At 38.2% G+C, this 21,246-nt stretch overlaps 1 long non-coding RNA gene across 1 annotated transcript; it reads left to right on the forward strand.

Annotated features, from left to right (window-relative positions):
• The first annotated feature begins 4,514 nt into the window (after window positions 1-4,514).
• On the forward strand, window positions 4,515-15,759 carry LOC119793710. Its single transcript, XR_005282127.1, has 4 exons — window positions 4,515-4,593; window positions 11,775-11,966; window positions 12,040-12,221; window positions 13,874-15,759. It is a non-coding gene; the product is annotated as an uncharacterized LOC119793710 (long non-coding RNA).
• Window positions 15,760-21,246: the final 5,487 nt, after the last annotated feature.

Consider the following 21,246-nt stretch of genomic DNA (forward strand, 5'->3'; position numbering starts at 1 on the left):
TCAGTAGGAAAGTTCAAAGTGTTTATTAAAACAAAACAGCACTGAAACAGAACAGAAACGGGCTGCGGATCTGTGGATCTGCAGCAATGGTGGGGAAAGCGGGGCAGGGCACCGCCCAATCTCTGGAGGGAGAAACACAGGTAAGTGACCCAATCATCTGACAGGAGATGATTATAAAAGTGAGTTACTTACCTGGTTTAACAGTTCAGTCCATTCTCTGTGTGGAAAGCAGGCTCCATCTGATGGACTCCAAAAGGGGATCCAGCACAGAGCTGCCCAGGGTGTCCCCGATCAATGCAACAACCACAGAGAGCTGACAGGAGACCGATCAAGGTCAGAACCGGACAGTTCTGAGATCCAGGAGTCCTCAGCTCGATTAGAAGTTCTGATCCACACAGGAACAGACAGAAACGGAATCCACAGTGCGCTCAGGCTGGTTCAGAGTTCCAGAGAGTCCAGAAGCGTGCCCAGACTGACACTCACAGACGCATACAGGCAGGCTCTGGGGTTGAGGGAACAGAGACAAAACCTGGTACCAAGATTTTTGCAAGACTTCAAACTGGTCTCCTTCTAGGAACTCAACCTTCCTTCCATGCGTGCAGAAGGGCCAGAACAGGATCAGAAGAAGAGACAAACACAAAACCTCTCAACCCACTGGCACCCAGGAACAAAGACATGAACTTTAGAAATAAACCAAAAAACAAACAGAAAACAAACAATGATCTGGCGTCAATAGCTGGGCTGGACCAAATATAAAGGAACAGAAACGGGTGGATAAGATGAGTGATAATTAGAGACTGGGCAGAGTTAGACAGATGAGTGAAATTGACAATTAAGGCCAAATATCAGGGCAGATCAGTCTTAAGCCTCTGATGCTGTCTCTGTGTCAGGAGTGACGTAACCCAATTGTTTAAGATTGTAAACAGTTGTCCTGATTCTTGAAGCTCTGTGTTATATTCTTTGTTAAAAGATATATCAGAAGAAGAGAGAAAAGATAAAATATCAAAACACTTTATGATTCGGTTTTACTTTGGCAATGATTTTAGTTAGATTCTGTTTTTTATACTTATGTTTCCTCTTGGCTGTTTTTTGTTTCTGCCTTTAGTGGAGTTATTTTCCCCTGGTCCTGCTGGTGCTTTTCACAAGCCAAAAACATTACGGAAGACATCAGCCAAAGGGGCACATTAACTTATGACTTATATACAGAAGATATACATAGTGGGTTATCTGGGGGACAACTAAAAAAAATAAAAACTACATTATGTTAGCTCACACAACATCAGCTCATAGGCAGATTTTACCATACATAGTAGCACACAACATTCAGTAGAGTTAAGTTCTGTGAAGCTCCAAAACAGCCACATTAAAGGATTATGTGGTGAGAATTAATTCATCACACTAAATGTTTTGTTTTTGGGAGTTTTCCTTTTTTAAACTTCAGTTTATTACTCTTTGTAGCTAATTAAATTGGCAGCATTTGGTGCATACTTGCTAATTGGACTATTTTGGGCAGAACTGGCAAACCCTCTTGCAGATATAAAGCTGCTTATGACAGACAGCCTTTTATAGTCAAATTGCATGGCAGATTTAGGTGATGATTGTTTCACCTTTAATTCAACATTATCATTTCATAGATAACCATAAATGATCATCTGGAAAATTTGATAATTACAAACATGAAGATTTCATAATATTTGGACAAATATCCTACAGAAAATTGCAAGGAATGTCCTCACTTTGACATGAAAAATAACAATTTGGGATAATTCTTTTTAGATGTTGATTAGTAATGGTAAATTATACATTTTGTTAGATTTTCTGGTATGGTCCAGAATTGTTCAGCAGAACAATGTTATACTTAAACACATTTTTATGTCATTTTGTGTGCACAGAGTGTATACTAGAAAAAAATTCTGTTGCATACAACTTACAACAGTGTACTGAGTAGCTCACAACAGTAAAACAGTGAAATGAACATTCCCAGTTATAAAGTTCAGCAGAAATCAGAATGTAAACAGGAGTGTAGGAGAAAAGAAACCAGTCTAAAAATAATGGTGCAAAAAGGAATTAATGTGAAAAGGTTTAGTGCATTGCAAAGTACATATGGTGCAAAATGTATTAGAACACTGAGTTGTGTCCTATTTAAAAGGACTATAAAAGTTCAGCACATAGTAAAATAATGTTGCAACTGTGATGCAGAATCCCCTTTAGAGTTCAGCAGTCCTACAGTCTGATTGCATCAGGGAAAAAGCTGTTGCAGAACCTGTTGGACCTGATGAGAAGCCTCTTTCCAGAGGGCAGCAGGGAGAACAGTCCATGGTGGGGGTGTGAGGGGTCATTGATGATGTTATGGGATTGGGACACACAGCGCTGGGATTAAATGTCTTTAATGGAGGGAAGAGGAGCCCTGGTGATCCTCTCTGCTGTCCTCACTGCTCTTCTCTCTTTCTTTCAGTCTGAGGCGCTGCAGCCTCTACACCACACAATGAGACAGCTGGTCAGAATCCTCTCTATGATGCTTAAGAAAATCTGACAAAGATCAAGTTTCAACCATATCTGACGTTTTGATCAGGAGTTCAATATGTGAGGAGCTATCAATCTTCACTTAGTGCAAAATACCGAAAGAAACCCTCAGCACTTTGCTTGGTACGGTAATCTTTGGTTTGAAAGCGTTAATGACTTCTGAAAACATCTGTTATGCCAGACCTGGTACAGTGATCCTATCCCCTCACATAATAGCATCTCCAACAATACTTTCTGTTTCTTTTGCCAGATAATCTGATGTTTGTCTCATCATCATTCATCATCAAACTATTTTCTTCCCCACCAAGCGCAAATTGGATTTGCATATATTTTTCAAATGCAACTTATTTCTTTTACATAAAGTTAATGTGGATAGTGACACTTAACTTCCTTTCTTAACTTCCAGTCTAAGATAGACTTGGGTTAGAGGGAAGGTTCTGGTTGGATAGATAAAGGTGTTATACATTCCAAGAAAATGAAGACCCCAAACTGGTTTCAATATAATTTGCAATAAATTAAAGCTTTTGCACTAATTTGCTGTATTTCTAAAATCATTAAACATATATAATGTATCAGGATTGTTCAAATAAACTATTAATAGCTGAAAATCATTGTAAGACACACACATAAGGTGGCTGCACTTTTTTTTTAAACTGTAAAGTTTAACTCAGTAGTCATGAACAAATTACAATATATATATATATTTTTTTGTAGACCAACCCATCATTATCCAAATACATCCTGTTACAGTATAAGACCACAACTTTTAGACCCCCTTGAAATATTCTTATCCAGGAGAGTTTTTTATCTGAACTGATCTCTGCTGGCACAACTTGCCTTGTAGCAGAGAAAGTTGGAGGACTGGTGTGTGGTCATCTTTCTTAGTTTTTTTCTGATGACTGGTAGAAATCCAGACAAGGCCCAAGGTGGGGAAACAGTGAAGGGTAAAAACTCTCAGGACTGCAAAGACACATGGGGAGGAGTTGAGATGTCACAGTGGCGCTCCCGCTGGTGTCTGCGCCCAATCTCACAGGCCTCTGATTAAAGAATGATTTATAGAGGCTAGTCAGAGGGAGCTGCTTGGCAATCCGTCTAGTGAATGAGATTTTTCCTCAGGAAGAGGGCGGGTAAATCAAACCTCGAGGCGAGAAGCTTGCGAAGCTCAGCGATAGGGCCCTGTGATTAAATGTTATAATCGTACTTCTCTGCTGAGACCACAGCTTGGGTTTTCAGTGTTGCCACCAAAAATAATAAAATCAGTTTACCCTTTGTCTCATTCCCTGAGCATAAGTCTTATTTTAACTTATTACATAGAAGCATAACCTTTTCGACCTCGATAAACCATAACCCAACCGCAGTACGTAACTCTTAGTTTAGCACCATCAGCACAAAAACCCCCACAATAAACACAATGTATTACATTTGGAGTAAACACATTTAAAAGCTAATTTGTTCAAAGGTGATAAAGACACACTAGCTCCCAACATAGCTTGGAGAACCCAATATTTTTCACGATGCTGACTCTGTTTTGGGGCTCTCTAAATATAGGTTATTTACCCACCAATCCATCAGACACGCTGCCCATTTGTCAAAGTAGGAAGACACTGCCTGTCCTGGACCTGATCAGACACTGAGGGCAGATATGGATGATCCAGACAGCTTAACATTAAAGATGGATGAAGAATCACTCCTGTGGATTTAGTTCACAGCACTGATAGAAAGAAAGCATACATGTAAAAGTTAAATGCTTAGGGACAAAACATGGTAGCAGCTTCTATGTTATAAAGGAATTAGATTTTTTGACATTCATCCTTTCAAGATCAATAAAGGATTTTTGCATTGAAATAAAGAGAATTTTTGAAATATATCAAAAATGCTTTGAACATACATTAAGAAAATTAAGGTCTGGAAGTTACCTTATAGGAGTTATTTGAGTAATGAGAGAGAAAATAACGATGCAGCACCGCCACCTGCTGGTTGGTAGATGGTATCACACTCATTCTGTGTCTAAATGAAAGCGAAAGTTTTCAGTCTAAAGACGGAAAAGGACAACAGTCGGATAGTTAGACGGTGAGTTAACTTTATTTTCATGCGAAATATATATATTTTTAAAGACATATAAAAACTCTTTAATGAATGGGATATGTCAAGTTAAACAGCAGGTTTTAAAAATGGCAGGTAAACACGTTCTAGTTTTATTTTGTTAGGAACTTTTATAAAGCGATATCACCGCCTTTCTGAAGTGTATTTTGAGGATTGTTGAAACATTTTGACGTTTTTAATTACTGTTTTTGTGATAAGGTGAAGCAAAAAAAGTTATTTAAAGAAGCATCTTCTTTAATTAATCAATTAATCATTAGGTTAAAATCAAGGTCTTTCTGTACAGTGGTAAGATAAGTGGTAGAGATAACCTGGTAAACTCAAGAAACTATTGAAAAAAATACAGTTATTCATTCTTACAAACAAACAAACAAAAGTATTAAGTATTTCAATCAAAAATTGTAATTTAGAGTATTGAATTTTTTTATCCTAAGCTGTAAATTTCTAACTAATATGCATAATTTTTGACCGAGGTTGAATAATCTGGTGATTTAAACAATTTTTTCCCCTTATGCTAACTCAAACTTTAAACACTAATTCCATTTTCTGATGGGTATTTATTTTAGCAAATCATTGAGGTACAAAATTCTTCACTCTGGATTTTTAAGTTTGGAAAATTGACATATTATCCATTTTCCAGACCCAGGGAAGTACTGAAGAGAACCCCCCCCTCCCATTTGATTGATTCAAAGTTATCTATATAAGGAAAACCAGTTGTTTGCATCAGCTCATTGACCTTAAAGGAATAGTACACCCAAAACATGATTAGCCTTCATTTTCTACTCACCCCCATGCTGAACAACACTCTGGAGTACTTTTTTGATATCTCAAATGCATCTGGAGATCTGGGAGGCTTCTTGCTGTCTGCTGACATTCAAATAATAGAGGTGCCCAGCGCCCGAGACAGAAAGGTCCATAAAAGTCCACAAAAAACGTTTCAATATTCCTCCATACTGCTCGTCCAATGTATTCCAAGTGTCCTGAGTGGGTAGCATCCAGAATTTACTCGAAACGAAGTCATTTAGAATGTTTTTAGAGCATAAACAGTAGTGTATAGGATTTCCTGAAAGCGCGCACATGCGCGCTCCCGACGCTACGGAAGCCGGCAGACCAAACCAGCGCATTCAGATCGGCAAAGAACTCATGCTCTTCCTCAACACTGAAGTCCTCAGACATTTTTCTTTCGTTGTTTCTTTCTTTGCACAGGTAAACAGCACATTTCTTCTTCTACGCTTGCATATTTGGCAGAGCAGACGCTGAATGCGCACTTTCATCTGGCTTGGTCTGCCGGCTTCCGTAGCGTCATGAACGCGCCGGCGCGCGCTTTCAGGAAATCCTATACACTACTGTTTATGCTCTAAAAACATTCTAAATGACTTCGTTTCGAGTAAATTCTGGATGCTACCCACTCAGGACACTTGGAATACATTGGACGAGCAGTATGGAGGAATATTGACACGTTTTTTGTGGACTTTTATGGACCTTTCTGTCTCGGTCACCATAGACCTCCATTATTTGAATGTCAGCAGACAGCAAGAAGCCTCCCAGATCTCCAGATGCATTTGAGATATCAAAAAAGTACTCCAGAGTGTTGTTCAGCATGGGGGTGAGTAGAAAATGAAGGCTAATCATGTTTTGGGTGTACTATTCCTTTAATGCAATCCCTAAGCATGCTTGTAGCAACAGTAGAGAGGAAGAACTCCCTTTTAACAAGAAGAAACCTCCAGCAGAGCCAGGCTTAGCCTGAGCGGCCATCTGCTGAGGCCGACTGGGGTTCAAAGACAAAAGCAGAGATACAAATTCAACTGTAAAAGGAGGCCCTGTCCAGGAAACACACAGCCAGGCAGACGAGCTCTAAGCCAGCTCCCATGTCAGAGGATGAAAAGAGCACATCCAGCCAGTCACAGTCAGAGAAACAGGACTACACTGGAAAACAGGCCGATCTCCAACATCTATAAACACAGGTGTTGATGGCAGCAGCACAGCTGATAGGAACAGACAGGAACAGACGAGGCAAAGCTACTATGAGGAAAAAGCAGAGAGAGCATAACGTTAGAGACTGAACTAACAAATTTATACTTCAAACCTCATGCCTCAGCATGTCCTTTGTCAAGTGTCTTTCTGGCTTTTTCTGTAGGCCACCTACGTCCCTCTTCCCCTTTTCACTTTGTTTCTGATTTGTTTTACCTCCCACTTCTTCTTTTTTCTTTTTCATGTCCATTAATATATATACTTAAATCTTCCTTCCCTTTGTTCTTTCCTTTTCGTTTATCCATCTTTGCTTACCTCCCTTTTTCTTTGTCTGCATATTGTTCTGCATATTGTGCTTCTCAGTGTCTATCATTCTGTCTTTCCTTATCTCCTTCCTGCCTCTTTCTTTTTAATGTCTGCTTCCTGAAGAAAGCGATCTGACTTTAATTTCAACAGAGGTGAAATGTGCAAAAAGCTCTTAAATATAAGCCTGGTGGTGATAAATAGTTTGTAATGATATTTAACAAATGATACAGGTTCTGCATATTGTTTTCAATCCTTTACAAAAAGGGAGATGTAATACTGTAAGTAGGATGAAAGAAATCTAAAGGATTTCATTACTAAGGAAACATGGAGCCATTGAAGAGAAAAATTCTGTCTGTTTAAATATTCCTCATTCAAGATGTGCTTTTTTTGGGCACAGAAAATATAAACTAGCTTATCCTGATTTGGTTTAATGTGTCCATAGGATACATGATCAACAAGCTATGCGGGAGACCCAATCGTCCCTGTTGCTCAACAGAAAGTTCAGGAAAGGAAGGGCAAAGACCACTATTTGAGTCCATAAGTAGAATGTCACAGTTGTACTTATTTCTTAAAAGCTTTCCATAAAAAAAGAAAATTTAAAGAGACTATAACTCATTTTTAGAATGGAATAGAATAGAATTCAACTTTATTGTCATTACACTGTCATAAGTACAAGCAATGAAATGTGGTTTGCTTCTATTTAGAAGTGCAATACAGGATATAAATATTTATTTAATTGCTCACACAGACTATGTATGCATTGATTATACATGGTATACATAAGCAGAACATAATTGTGAAAGGCTATAAAATAAATAAATATGAAAACAATTTACAGATTTAAAAGGAAAGCTAGGATGTGGATTTTATATCACAAAGATACGTTTTTTAGAAACATTAAGCATAATTTAGTGAAGAGCGGTATAAGTTCTGTTTAAATTTTAAAGTGGTGGATTGTCTTTCCTTTGGAGCCCCGTCACAGTTTGTGGGGTACTAGGCATTTGCATACTCCAAATATATCTACGAGCGGCACTTGTTCCTTAGGGTTTCTAGGCTATTAATAGAAGTTAGTGAGAACTGCTCTCAGTGTAAGTTTGTCATGAAATAACTAGTCAGAAATGCATCAATCGGATTTTAATACCGGCATTGATCCTAAATTTGCAGGAATTTTAAAATTGGGTATTGGTGAAAATAGGAGCAGATGTATTATGAATATTTATTTAATACAAGAAAAGTAGAAATGTTAACACTTTATGCTCATCTAGATTTTATAAATACAGTCAATTTGAACCCTTATACCCAGGGTCCGAAATTAATTTTTTGACACACAGGCCAAGTGGACCGGAAGACAAAATTATTTACCGATTAAGCATTATTTTTACTGGCCAGAAAAAATATTTATAATTCTTCTAATCATATATTTGTAAGAAAGATATTACTTCTCTTAGGCATTATGTTAAATGCAAACAAAGTTACAGTAAAAGGGAATGTAGTTTAATTAAATGAAGTTGTAATTTAGAATTCCGTTAAATTTCATTGAGAAAAGTGCAAAATACTTTTATCTGATAGAGAGACCAAAATTAAAACCATTCAAAAAACAGCAAACTATTTTCCTTAAAGGTACACTATGCAACCGGTGTTGATTTTCCAGTGAGGCTCCCTCCAGAGGGCGAAAGTAAAAGTGCACTGTCGTAAATATGCACAGCTGTTCTCCTGGTTTCTCCGTCAAGCCAGGCGCGGTTGTTTTGAGCTTAGCAGCGAATGACTAACGCTGCGTTCACACTGGATGTAGCTGGCGCGACAGAAGCAGCGAGTTTAAATGCAAAGTCAATGGTTGACGCGCGTCAAGGCGCGTTTTGAGATGCAGGCGCAGCACGTCTGAGCGGCTGCAGCAGCGCGTCGGGTGCGTTTAACGCAGGGAGAGAGACACAGCGCTGATGATCACTCCTCTTAAACAGTTTATTGACGCCTAAATTAACTTAAAATGCAGAAATCTGCCGGCAGAATATGCAGTTTGGATTATTTAGATGAAAAACACCTACCAGCTGCCGCGGTGAACCGCTGCTGATGAAGGGATCCATACTGTCGGCGCATCCCTGGTATGTGGGGGTCTGAGCGGCTCCGACAGAAAAAATATTGAAGGCAGGATGGTAATCTGGATGAACTGACGGCACTGATTACGTTTTCAGGTGCATTTTCTCACTTAAAAACATATAAAAACTACTTTATTCCCACTGATCACAGCAAATATAGCTGCAAGGCAGAGAAAGGATAGTGAAGCTCCGCCCAACGCGCCTCAGACACACTTTTGCAGCCAGAGCAGCAAAGCTGCTTCAGCCGCGCGTCAGAACTAACTGGTACAAGCAGCAAAAGTGAAGCAGCAGACACGATTTTGCTGCTTTTGCTGCGTGAACGTAGCATAACTGCACAAAGATTGCCACTGTGCTAGCAACGAGAATGCTTTTTACTGGGGGCGTGTAGCAGTTCTTGCCGTAAAGCAAGACTGACTCTCACGAGACTTCTGAGCCTGTGGGTGCGGGTCGGTGCTCCTGCAATTGCAAGTGCAGTATTTCCCCCACAGACCACCAGGGCGGCCGAGAATACCTTTGTTCAACCTGAAATGACTCATTTAGTCATCCATAACGTTATGGAACACATTAATTAACTGAAAAATGTTGCATAGGGTCCCTTTAATTATATATTTTTATATAAAAAAGCGTAGCCTTTTTTCCTTTGGCATGAGCAGTGCATAACAATATTTTCATCTTTGTGTGTTTGTGCTGATATAGCCATCAGCGCACTCACAGTTGCTGTGGCATGGGTAGTTTTGATTAAGCCTGAGACATGAACATCCAATGAATGTGTTCACGGATTCTCTCCAGTTTCATTGACTGACTCTCCTCCTTATCGGCATGTTTTCTTTTAGAAGGCTTGGTTGCTCCGAGTATAAACCGCCTAGCGGTGGAGTTGTTGTTAAATGACGGAATGTTAGTTGTGTGCTCTCTGCGCGCATCTGTCTATTTGGGAGCAAAGGGACAGAGCGGAGACTTACCAAAATAAAAGAAGAAAGGACATGACTAAAGCAAAATTTGGTTGCCATGGCTTCCTTCTATGTTACTCTCCATTGTTTACTTTCCTGATTTCTGTTGCACTTGCGACATCCTCAATGCTAACTCAGCGTGATGGCGTCACACTGGAAAAACGATCTAGAAATAAGTTTAAATTTCTTAAATTAAGTGTATTTATCCTTAATTTGAGTAGGTAAATTAGATAGTTTGCCATTGGAATGAGTATTTTTACTCTTAAAATAAGATATTTAAATGAAATGCACTTGAAATAAGACAATGCAATTGTGTTTTCTTATTTTAAATGTAAATTGTCTTGCTTCATTGGCAAAATGTCTCTTTTACCTTCTCAATTCACAAATTAACTTCTTTTAAGAAAAAATGACTTATTTAGATGTAGATTTTTTTCCTAGTGCACCAGACACACAGAGGCAGGGGGACAGAGGCCATGCAGATTGCAAGCAGGAGATCAGACTTAGCTTTTTTTGTCAACGGGAAGGGAACCAAATGCCAGTTGTTAGCGGGCCGACCCATGTTTAAAAAACATGCGTTAACCTGCTAATTTCAGTGTCTAATATCCCGCAACAAGGAATCATGGACAAGCAAGCTTTCAAAGTGAGGAAAAAAACTGAAACTCTGGAGTGAACATCTACATGTTAGGAAAATTGGAAAAAAAATCGCAAATTTGGTTAGTAATAATAATTTTGATTTTTGACTAAATTATTCAGCCCTACAGTTTGCACAGTTTATACAGTTTGATAGCCTTCTTTTTTGACCTTTTACTAACCCTAAGTTGCCTTTTGGAAAAATTGTGTATACATGCATATGTACTGTATATACTCCCGTTTAGAAAGGATTTAATAACAGCCTCTTAAAAAAAATCTAAATTAATAATGATAACACGAACGCAAACAGAGCTCTGGTATGAAAAAAAGTTTTTGGATCTGCAGTTATTCAGATTGAAAGAGAACAAATGGTGATTGGTGCATACTAGAGATTTAAATTTTTTCGGGAATCCCACTGGTCACGAGATACCCGTGGGATGGGAGTCAGTATTAGTAACGATCACGTGATTGGGACGGTACAGGATTAAACATTAACGGGAGCAGACGTGAGCGGGAGCAAACCAATAGTAACTAAAAAAAACTAGGATCGATGCCAAAAAAATAAAATAAAATAGAAAGAAAAAAAAATCCAGTACTTGCGCCGCCATTTTGTAGTTTTTTTTCTTGAAGCCTACACTATAATGCGAGTCAAAAAAACTACATGACCCAAAAACCATTTATAATTATTATTCCTTTTACTTTAACTGACCTTTACTACAGTTAGAAACAGGAACTTACAGTAACTGACCCTTCATAGAAATTCAGATTCAATGTATTGGCAGAAATCTTATTGAGGACAACAAGAATGGGAGTGGTGCAGGAGCGGGAGTCATTCTGAATGGGAGCGGGATGGGAGTGGGAGTAATTTCACCAGGAGTGGGACGGGACAGGATTTAGATTTCTACTCTGGCCCGGGATCGGGACGGGACACAATTTTTTTCTGTGGGAGTGGGACGGGACAGGAGTGAAAATCCACTCCTGTGTCAGTCTCTAGTGCATACCTAGAAACAGCATCATTCAGCCTAAGGTTTTTTTTAAAAAAGGTTCCTGGTCCTAAACCGTGATTTGGCCTTCAAAATACATTTTCAAATGTTAAAATTTGGCAACAGATAAAAATATTTTTACTAAATGTTTCTTTGCAAAACTGCAATTTGCAAAGCTCGGATTGAGTAAAATCTATTTTATTGTTTTCTCTTTTTTTTAGGAAAAATGGTTAAGATTTTTTCACATGTTTCTGGGAACACCTTTGATTCTCATAACAAAATAATAAAAAGACTCAAGAAACGTGGCGCAAAAGAAGTATCTGACCCAGGAGAGAGTGATTACACAATTGTCTTCTGCCCTATCGTTAGTCGTTTCGAGACAGACATTCGGTCAGCCTTATCTGCTGTGCAAGGTAAATATACATCAGTATTATGTTTATACATGTATTTTTACTGCATGACTCACACTCTGGCTCTATGTCAAAGGCAATGGCAGTGTGATTCTGGTTGCAATGCATCATACCTACGACCCAGACTACATTTTACCAGACAAAAGGAACTTGGACAACGGAGCCATTCAACTCCTGGTAGAGTGTCTGTTTTTTGAGAACAAAGGACTTTTGAAATGTTCTCGAAATTCAAAGGCTAAGAAATCTATCTACAGAAAGGTAATCTATTTAAATCATTGTGCTATTGTATGGATAATAACTGTTATTGCAAATTGTAGTGACATCAGGCAACAGAAATAGCTCCTTTTTGGCCTGTCCATAGAGTCCAGGGTTCTGTAATGACAGTCCTGGAGGTGTCCTGCATCTTTGCTTCCACACCTGAATCTAATGGCTGAATGAATTCCTCAGTATTGTTACGGTTCTACCCTTTTGGGACAATTCGTTTTTAGTTAGTTTAGTTTCCTCGCGCAAAGGGAAATGCGTTTTGACAGGTTGAGACAAACCTTTTCTGTAAGCCTCCTCCTGATTGGGCTTTGCAGACACGATCACATGAGAAGTAGTGTCAAAAAGCCTTTGATTGACAGCTCATCATCCACAAATGAAGATGACGGATAGAGGCAGAACAGTGGTGGAGGCTTCTCCAATGTTTGCGGTACATGGGATAAGTGATAAGTGTCAGTCAAAGGCTTCCTGACACTACTTCCCGTGTGATCGTGTCTGCAAGACCCAAACAAGAGGAGGCTTACAGAAGAGGCTTGTGTCCACCCAACCAGACAAAATGCATTTTCGTTTGTGTGACGAGAAAATCAATCCGAGGACAGAGAGGCTTTCGAGAGCGCAGCCGTCCTCGAGTTTGGCAGATGTATAGAAAATTGTGCACACAATGAGATCCTGAGCATGATCCCGGGTGTGCGTGGCAGTAGCTAGCGTGCACAGATTGTCTCCTCTTGAAGCGGCAGTTTCTCACGCATGTGTAATTTTGTTGTGCGGTGGTAGATAAACCATGCACAGAAATAGTTTAACATACCGGCGAGTATGTTTATTTTGCTTGTGGGCGTTTTGAAATACATGTGACGCCATACTACCAGAGATGGTGACTGTGCGTCTATCACAGGTGTCATGTCACTGTAATTGCCATATTTGTGCCTGTCGTTTCGCTAGTAGTATATGAACAATTATTAGGAAGCATCCTGCTGCCTCTTCCTACTCCTTCCTTATTGCCAGCACTATTTGGACAGCACTTACTATGGCAACTTTTTATGAGCTTCCTCTTTGTCTTACATGTCCTAATATGCTTATTCCGATTGAGCCAATTTCTCCAGAATTCTGCTATTGACCTCTTATCAGACCCAGGACTCCAGACCTCGAGGAGTAGAGTTGAAGATCCCTAATCTAGATTGTTAATTATTGGTCGTCTTTTAAAGGAGCGCCCCTGCAGGCAGGAAAAAGTCTAAGCAACTTCTGATTGGAATGACAATAAGGAACAATGGTTTTTGGAAAACAAAAATCAGAGCGTTTATTTATCTGATCAGCCAGTGTTATCTGTTTCTTTCACAAAGATCAGCTGTGGTGCAGCCAACATAGACATATGTAACAAAACCACATTTTGCACATATTTTAGATTATTTGAATGTTTTTTTGTACCATTGAAGAAAAGGATTTTTTTCACAGAATAATTATTTTTTGTAATGTTTTGCTGTGTTTTTTTTGCATAAACTGTGGTTGACAGTTTTCGTTTACGTCTTAATCAAAGACTATTTCAGTTTGTGATATCTGAAACACTGGGGTGTAAATATTATGATCTAAATTATTCATAATAGATCTTTCATTGCTTTTTAAAAATATCTTGTTTCTGATTTTTTGTTTTTCAGCTGGGGCTTCCAACTAAGAAGATGATGCCAATGAAAATGTAGCACTATTCAAACAGGGATGCATGATTACTGGATTGCAAGTGTTTGGTGCACAGCAATAGCTTTTTTCTAGATATAAGGTACTTTAAAGGATACCTTTGTATTCTTTTGTGAAGGAAATTAAATAAGCTGGTTAACACATGTAAATATTTGGGATTTTGGTATTTTGAATTGATGATGCCCTCAATTTAAAAACCTATTTTGAAACTTTATTTGAAGCTGTGTTTTTCATTTTCTAAACAAGTTGTTTTTCTTTAAGCTGCTACAAAGTAGCTTGTTGGTGCAACTTGTTTGTCTATGTTGGAGTATTTTCTTTTATATATGAATGCCACTTCAAAATGTCTTAGGAGGCTTACCGTATTTTCTGGACTATAGAGTGCCGCTCACTATAAGCAGTGCCCACAAAATTCTTTTTAAAAACTGGAAATGTACATATATAATCCATACCTAGCTTTAAGCCTCTGATATCTACTGAACTGTCTCCCACCAAACCTATAGGGGGAGCTCTACATATAGCCTCTGGAGTCGGGAGAAAAAAGAATGCTAGCTCCTGTTAGCTCGCAGCTGTAAGAGCTTATATTGAAAGATGGGGCTTCGTCGGATCTTTATTTTAGCTCTGCAGGACTAGTGTCTCTTCATTGGTTTGGCAGCTTTAATGAGGCCAATAAATGTTAAAATTTCTGAATTTCAGTAGCCTGATAAACCACATTAAATGTGAGATTAAATGTGTAATTTAGTCTTGCCCCTATGAATGAGACATCGGAAGATTGTTGATGAGAACAACTGGTTGTCTTTTAAACCATGTCTGTGCCTATTGAACAATGAGCGCAACTGAGTGTGACGTAGTAAGTGCGACAGAAAGATGGTGGGGGAATGTAAACAAACAGCCTATCGATAAAACAGCAAATAAGTCCCTCTAAAAAATTAATGAATGTAGAGCCTCTTCCTGCTCACGTTTCAACAAAACCCCCAGATTTTTGTTGTAACGTGAGCCAAAACCTTGCCTCAAATGATCTAAAAACGTACTTTTATTGAACAACAGCAACAGAAAAGAGAACTTTTAACTTTCAATGGAGCGCTCCATTGAAAGCTGCTGCATGCTACTGTTCAATAGTTGTTGCCATCTTCCTTCTTGTTTTTTCTCCAGCGTCGTGCAGCTTTGTCGTCACGCCCTAAAAACCCCGCCCACATTGCATCCAGACATTCAGAACACATCTCTGCATTGTGATTGGCCTGCCAGTTCTAGGGCGTGGCGCATTGATCGAGGCTAGACCACTCGCAGGCAAAAATGATTTTGGCCGCTAGCATGTGGGGCTAGTTTACTAGGCTATGAATTTGGGACATTTTTTCTCTGTCTTGCCTGCTGCTAGCATATTCTGGTGCTAAATGAAAGTTAGCCCCTTATTCTTTCATTTCCAACTCTGACTTCCCCCTCTGGCAGTTAGGAAAAATCCACAGAAAAGGCCCACGTTCTTATAAGCCACATGGTTCAAAGCGTGGGAAAAAAGTAGCTGCTTATAGTCCAGAAAATATGGTAATTCTGTCAATGTCTCTTTTCTGAGGTTCATTACAAACGGCAAAATGCCAACTCAGCATTTATATTTATCGGTGCATGGTATGGTTTGGCTGCTCGAAAGCATTCCCATTGGTTAACCTTTATCTACAGGGCATTACTTGGACTGCTTCTGGCCTATGTATAATATGTAATCCTACTGAGAATGATCAATTTGTATACCTTTTGCTTGCACAATATGCTGCTTCTTTCTGTCCATTGTACATAATTGGACAAGAAAACTTTTGTTCACTCCGTGAAAAACTTTTGCATTAAACAAACCTTTTAAACTAAATCATTGAGTGCTTTTACTTTCCAACTAAAAGTTCTCGATTCTTTAACATATACCTGTTTTAACTTGTTTTGTTTTTTTTTACTTTCAACTTTATAAGTCTGTGCTTTATTTACTGCCGCTTCTTGGCTATAACACCCTTGAAAAAAAGTTTTTTTTTTAATCTCGATAATATTATCCTGGTTAAACAAAGGCTATGTTTAAAACAAAAGATGAACATTGGAAAAGCAGCACATATCCACTATTAAAGTAGTATAGGATCTGAAATGCTGAGGGTCCTTTATTGTTTTCAAGATACCTTCTTTAAGGCATGCCTTCATAAAGTGAACAAATTACCAGGAAATTATAAATTGAAATATAACAGAATGTGCCAGCAAACTGAAAGTGTTCTTGCTGGGTCTTTCAGCAGGATATTGATCCGGTAATGATCAATATTTTATTTTGCTGCCACACAGTGAGCCAGATGACAAAAGGTATGAAATTGCCCAAAGCACAATAATAGAAATCTGCAGCAATTTATTTTCTGTGTGAAAAGAAATTGCTGCTTTACAGGTTGAAACAATTTGAGATCCCTAGGAGACAAGTCCTGCTTATCCAATTATTAGTGATTATATGACTTATGGTAAACTGAAGCAAAAAAGCAGAGTAGATTACCATTTGTTTTTTCTATTAACAAAGAATACAAAACTGATTTTTTTTTTAACATTACACTGAATTGAACATAAGGTAATAAATATAATTTTGTTGCTAAAATATGCAGTAATATGACACCAAATTAGCTTTTTGCCATAAATGTTTGATTAACAAATGTTTTATTCATTAAATTTGTTTTGGTCTCAGAAGTAAAAACAGATTACCGGTACCTTTGTTTAATATTAGAAACAAAGACTTTATTACCTTTTAGTATGAGTGAAGTCAAACAGACATTTTTCTTTATTTTTTTTTTGCATTCACCCACATTTGTTGCATTTAAATACAATAATTACAATAGCAGTTTGACGAGTTTATAAAACTGAAAAAGTTTGTTGCAGTACACCTTGTTGCTTACAAGATGGCAGTCAAGGCTCCGTTTAGGGTCAAATTGACAGCCAGTGTGGTGCCCCAACTTGATAGGGAAAATTGACAATAAATGAATAAACTTTGTGGATTATTTGTTAAAAGGGCACCAATGCTACAAATATTGTAATAAATCATCTTTGTTTTCTTTTAAAAATACCTCAAAACAAAATAAAGGAAAAGCAATCAATCAAATACAAGTTAAGAATTTAATTCCTAAAACAGATTTTACAGAGCTTTGGGTTACAGTAAACTAAGCTACCACCTCAATCCACCTCACCCTACAACCTCATCACTACCATAAAAAATGGTGGTGGCTGTGTCATGGTTTGGATGGATTTTTTTTCTAGCTGAGACAAAAAGAACAGTCCTAAAATGCATCACACTAATATAGTGTAGTTTTAGCATTTATTCAAATGTGTGTCTCCTGAGGCAAAACTTAGAAGGGTGTCCGGTTAAAAAGAAAGGGAGGCATAGGTGCAGTTACCCTTGTTGCTCACAAGATGGTGGTTAGAGCTTGCCTTGAGTTGAAACACAGCAGCTTGAGTAATGGCTGACCTGAGCATAAACAAAAAACCCTAAGAAATGGTCAAACTCTTTAGACCATTTATCATGAGAGAGAAAATGCAAAACAATAATTAAAAAAAAAAACTCTTAATTCCTGGAAAATACATCCCAGACTTAGCAAATATGGGAACTTTTTTGTATACCTAACCCCACAAGTGTACTTTATCTTAAACTTCTTAGAGCTCTGGTTTTCCATCTCTGTACAAATAAGGCCACACATCTGCATATTTACTTGAAAACCCTGCCACACATACAAACACCCACACATCCAAGCATATACAACCATGTGCACAAACACAACGTGTGCAAACTAAAAGTGAGTTCTCGCAGACAGGAAATGATGTCAGTTCTTGTCTCCAAGGAGATGGAGGCAGTTGCTAAGATACTGTGACACTCGGATTTTTCACTCTATTTTCTCTCCTCTCTCTCTGTCACACACACATACACACACACACGGATGTCACCATGAATAAGTTGAATCTCTCTCTTGTATCTTTTTTATTCTCTTGGACATAAGTCAACCTAATGTTTTCAACTCTATAAATAGTCACAAAATAATAAAGAAAAAAATCACTTGGTTCATGATCCCAATTAGGGGGTTAGGGACATCAAATACAGCTTAAACTTTTTGCTTCTATGAGCATCTCTTACGAGAATTAGGCACAGATGTAGTCTTTGAAGTGCATGCAGTAATTTGGTCGCCCAGATTTAGATTGGGGGTGTAGCTGAGAGACTGATTGACTGATGGGTACCAGCTCCGTTCCAAAGCTTTTCCTCAGTGTGAGCAGCACCTCTCTGGTGCTATCAGCATGCCACATATGTCTTGTTTCTAGCATGTTGCTGCCAAATCCACATCAGCCTCCTCTTCTCCTCCCCTGTGGCTTCTTAACACAGCATTAAGAGTTTATAGGGTTTGGGTTGTAGTTGGAAAGCGTGCATCCATCCTATGGATTGTGGGATTAGCTACCTTCCCTATGTTTTCACTCCAAGACCCTTGCTGTACTGATGACACAGGCAATACAGCAATGAGTGTTTGTCCATTTAATGTGCACAAATGCATGCCCTTCTCCATTGCTCTTATCCACTGCTCCTATACACACACACACACACACAAGCATGCCATACATCCATAAGAGGGATATCAGATTCAATGTGCAATGACACAGAGAGGACACACAGTGGAAAGAGGGGAAGGAAGGGGAGCAGAGGCGCAGGGTGGGTTTGGCATGGAATCGTTTTAAATGGTGCGGAAGGCAAAAAGATATAGAGAAAAAGAAAACAAGTGACAGAAAAAGCGCTGATAGGCAGTTTGGACCAGAGGACTGGATGTAGGTGAAGATTTTTAACATGGCTGAGGGAAGAACGAGAAAAGAGGAGGGGGGGTAGGAGAAGAGGGAAAGGAGGAATATCCTCTGCACCACTGTGTGACTGGAAATTTAATAGAGGGGGAGAGATAGAGGGAGAACGAGAGAGAAAAGGAGTGAGAGGTAGATGGGAGAGAGAAAGAAGGAGCCAGCCAAGGGGGGAGGGGAGAGGAAGAGAGAGGCAAAAAGGCACAGAGACCTCATTGCTGTGCAGCTTTCAGCAAAAGCTAGTGGATGGAGGACAATGGTCGCTACCGCATTCACAGAGAGGGAGGGGGGGGGCATATAAAGGAGAGAGGGATGGAGAGGAGGAGAGAAAGTATATATCTGGGGGGTCTTTCTGAAGCATCAGTGGCCTTTTTGGTTCTTTGACCTTTAGTGCGTGCTAAGAAAGACCAAAAATGGGCACAAATTTATTTTTACTCACCAAGTTTTATGAAAAGCTATAAAAGGAAGCTTCTCTGCCTTTGAACTAAGACCTAAACCAAAGGCTGTCCACACATGTAGACACAAGCATGGCAAAGATCAACAGAGGGAGGCCACTAACTGTAGGAGTGGTATCTTGTTGATGGTCCTACTAATTAAAACATGCAGCGCACTGTTGGTGGCATCTGATAGATGCTCACAAAATGCTTACTATAGGAACATTTTCAAGACTGAACGTTGGGTTTTTTAGTCATGTACAAAGCTCAAAGCTGACCGACTTTTTCGCTTCTCAAGTCTGGATGCTGACAACAACTAAACGCATAGGCAGCTTTGTTTATTTACAGCATTAAATCTACTGTTGAAGCTTAGGGGCAAAAGTAGACATATGCAAAGTCTGCAGAAAACAGACAACATTAGTTAGCAAGATTTAATCTTAGCTGGCCATTACTAAATGCATGCCCTAGCACTGGGCATTCTTTATGAACATACACATATACACATACATACAACACAAACTTTTATATATTTTACTTTATTTTTTACTTTATTTTAGAGCAAGAGGAAGAAGTACAAAATCAACAAATGGTTTTAAAGTTAAAAAAATATGTTTTGAATACCTCAGTATTTAGCCTTTCTTAGCCAACACGTATATATTATCCTGTTGTGACAGCTGCAGTATTTCTCTGATAGCTTTGGGTATTTAAATAATTTAAATTTAAACCTTTGTTGCATAATAGTTTAAACTTATAATGGATGAATAGTTTGTTTGTGAACACATTGTTTTAAATTTTGCCACATATTCCCACTTCATTTTAGGTCCAATTGTAGTTGTGGCAATAATTTTGAGTGCTGGGGTCAAGATGGAGGATAAAGGGTTTGCTGTCTCCACTGTTTTGCAGCCTTAAACCCTAACCACCAGCTCTCTCTTTTCTGAAAAAAAGAATCCAAGTAACAAAGTACAAATACTTTGTTACCTTACTTAAGTAGAAATTCAGGCTATCTATACTTTACTGAAATAATTACTTTTTACACAACTTTTTACTTCTACTCCCTAAACTTTTTTGAAATAATCTCGTCTTTCTACTTCTTACATTTTAAAAAGTAGAGTCATTAGTCTTGTTTCATTTGATCTCCATTTTTGTGGCCTGTTTGTACTTAAAAAAAACAACAACAACAAAAAAACAAACAAAAATAATTTGTTTTATCTAGACAATTCATTTCTTTGTGGTTGGACCTGGTGAGGCACCAGCTTGCCGTTAGCCATGTACCAAAAAAAAAAAAAAAAAAAAAAAAAAAAGTTTTTAAGATGATGCAAAGTTAAATTTGATACTGTTGCCATTAGTACAAAGCTAAGAAAATTAAGCCTGAGGAAATTATTACCCAAAATTGTAGAAAATTATTCATTTACTTGAGTAAAAAGTTCATACTCTAATGTCTACAAATTTGTTTTTTAACAATAGGATTTCTACTTCTACTTGAGTAATAACCATTAATACTTTTGACAGCTCTGATTATATCCCTTTATTTATAAAGCACTCTTAAAATAACCAAGGTCATCAAATTGCTGTACATACAACTGAAAACAACAGCGAAATTGAAATATACAAGCGAAACACAGATAAGCTAAAACAGTAAAAAAAAAGTCAAATCAGTTAAAATGAAAAGTAATTGAAACAGAATATTTAAAAAAATATTCAGAAAGATGAATAGTTTTCCACCACACGCAGTAGCCCTAACCCTAACCCTAAGATATAAAACAGCAAGCAACGTAGTTAGAGACATGAATAAGTGATGATTTAACTGTTTTTCCTAGTTTTACGTCCATCCGCGGATCTGCTTTTTTTTTCTGTCTGCCAGCGCATGTTTTCCCTTTTTTGAGGAAAAACGTCCAAAGTGTACGAAATAGTGTGCATAACTTTTCGTACGATTTCATACGCACTGATAATGAGAATGTGTGGACGGTGGCTTAAAGTTTTGTTTTGGTCTTGGCTAATCAGAGCACTTTCTTCCATTTGTTTTCATTTCCTCTGAATGACTTGTGTCAAAATCTCAACATGAATCTTTGTGATTTTTTTGT

This window comes from Cyprinodon tularosa, unplaced genomic scaffold (genome assembly GCF_016077235.1).
Source record: "Cyprinodon tularosa strain WSP-4 unplaced genomic scaffold, ASM1607723v1 ctg46, whole genome shotgun sequence".
Taxonomy (NCBI): Eukaryota; Metazoa; Chordata; class Actinopteri; order Cyprinodontiformes; family Cyprinodontidae; genus Cyprinodon; species Cyprinodon tularosa.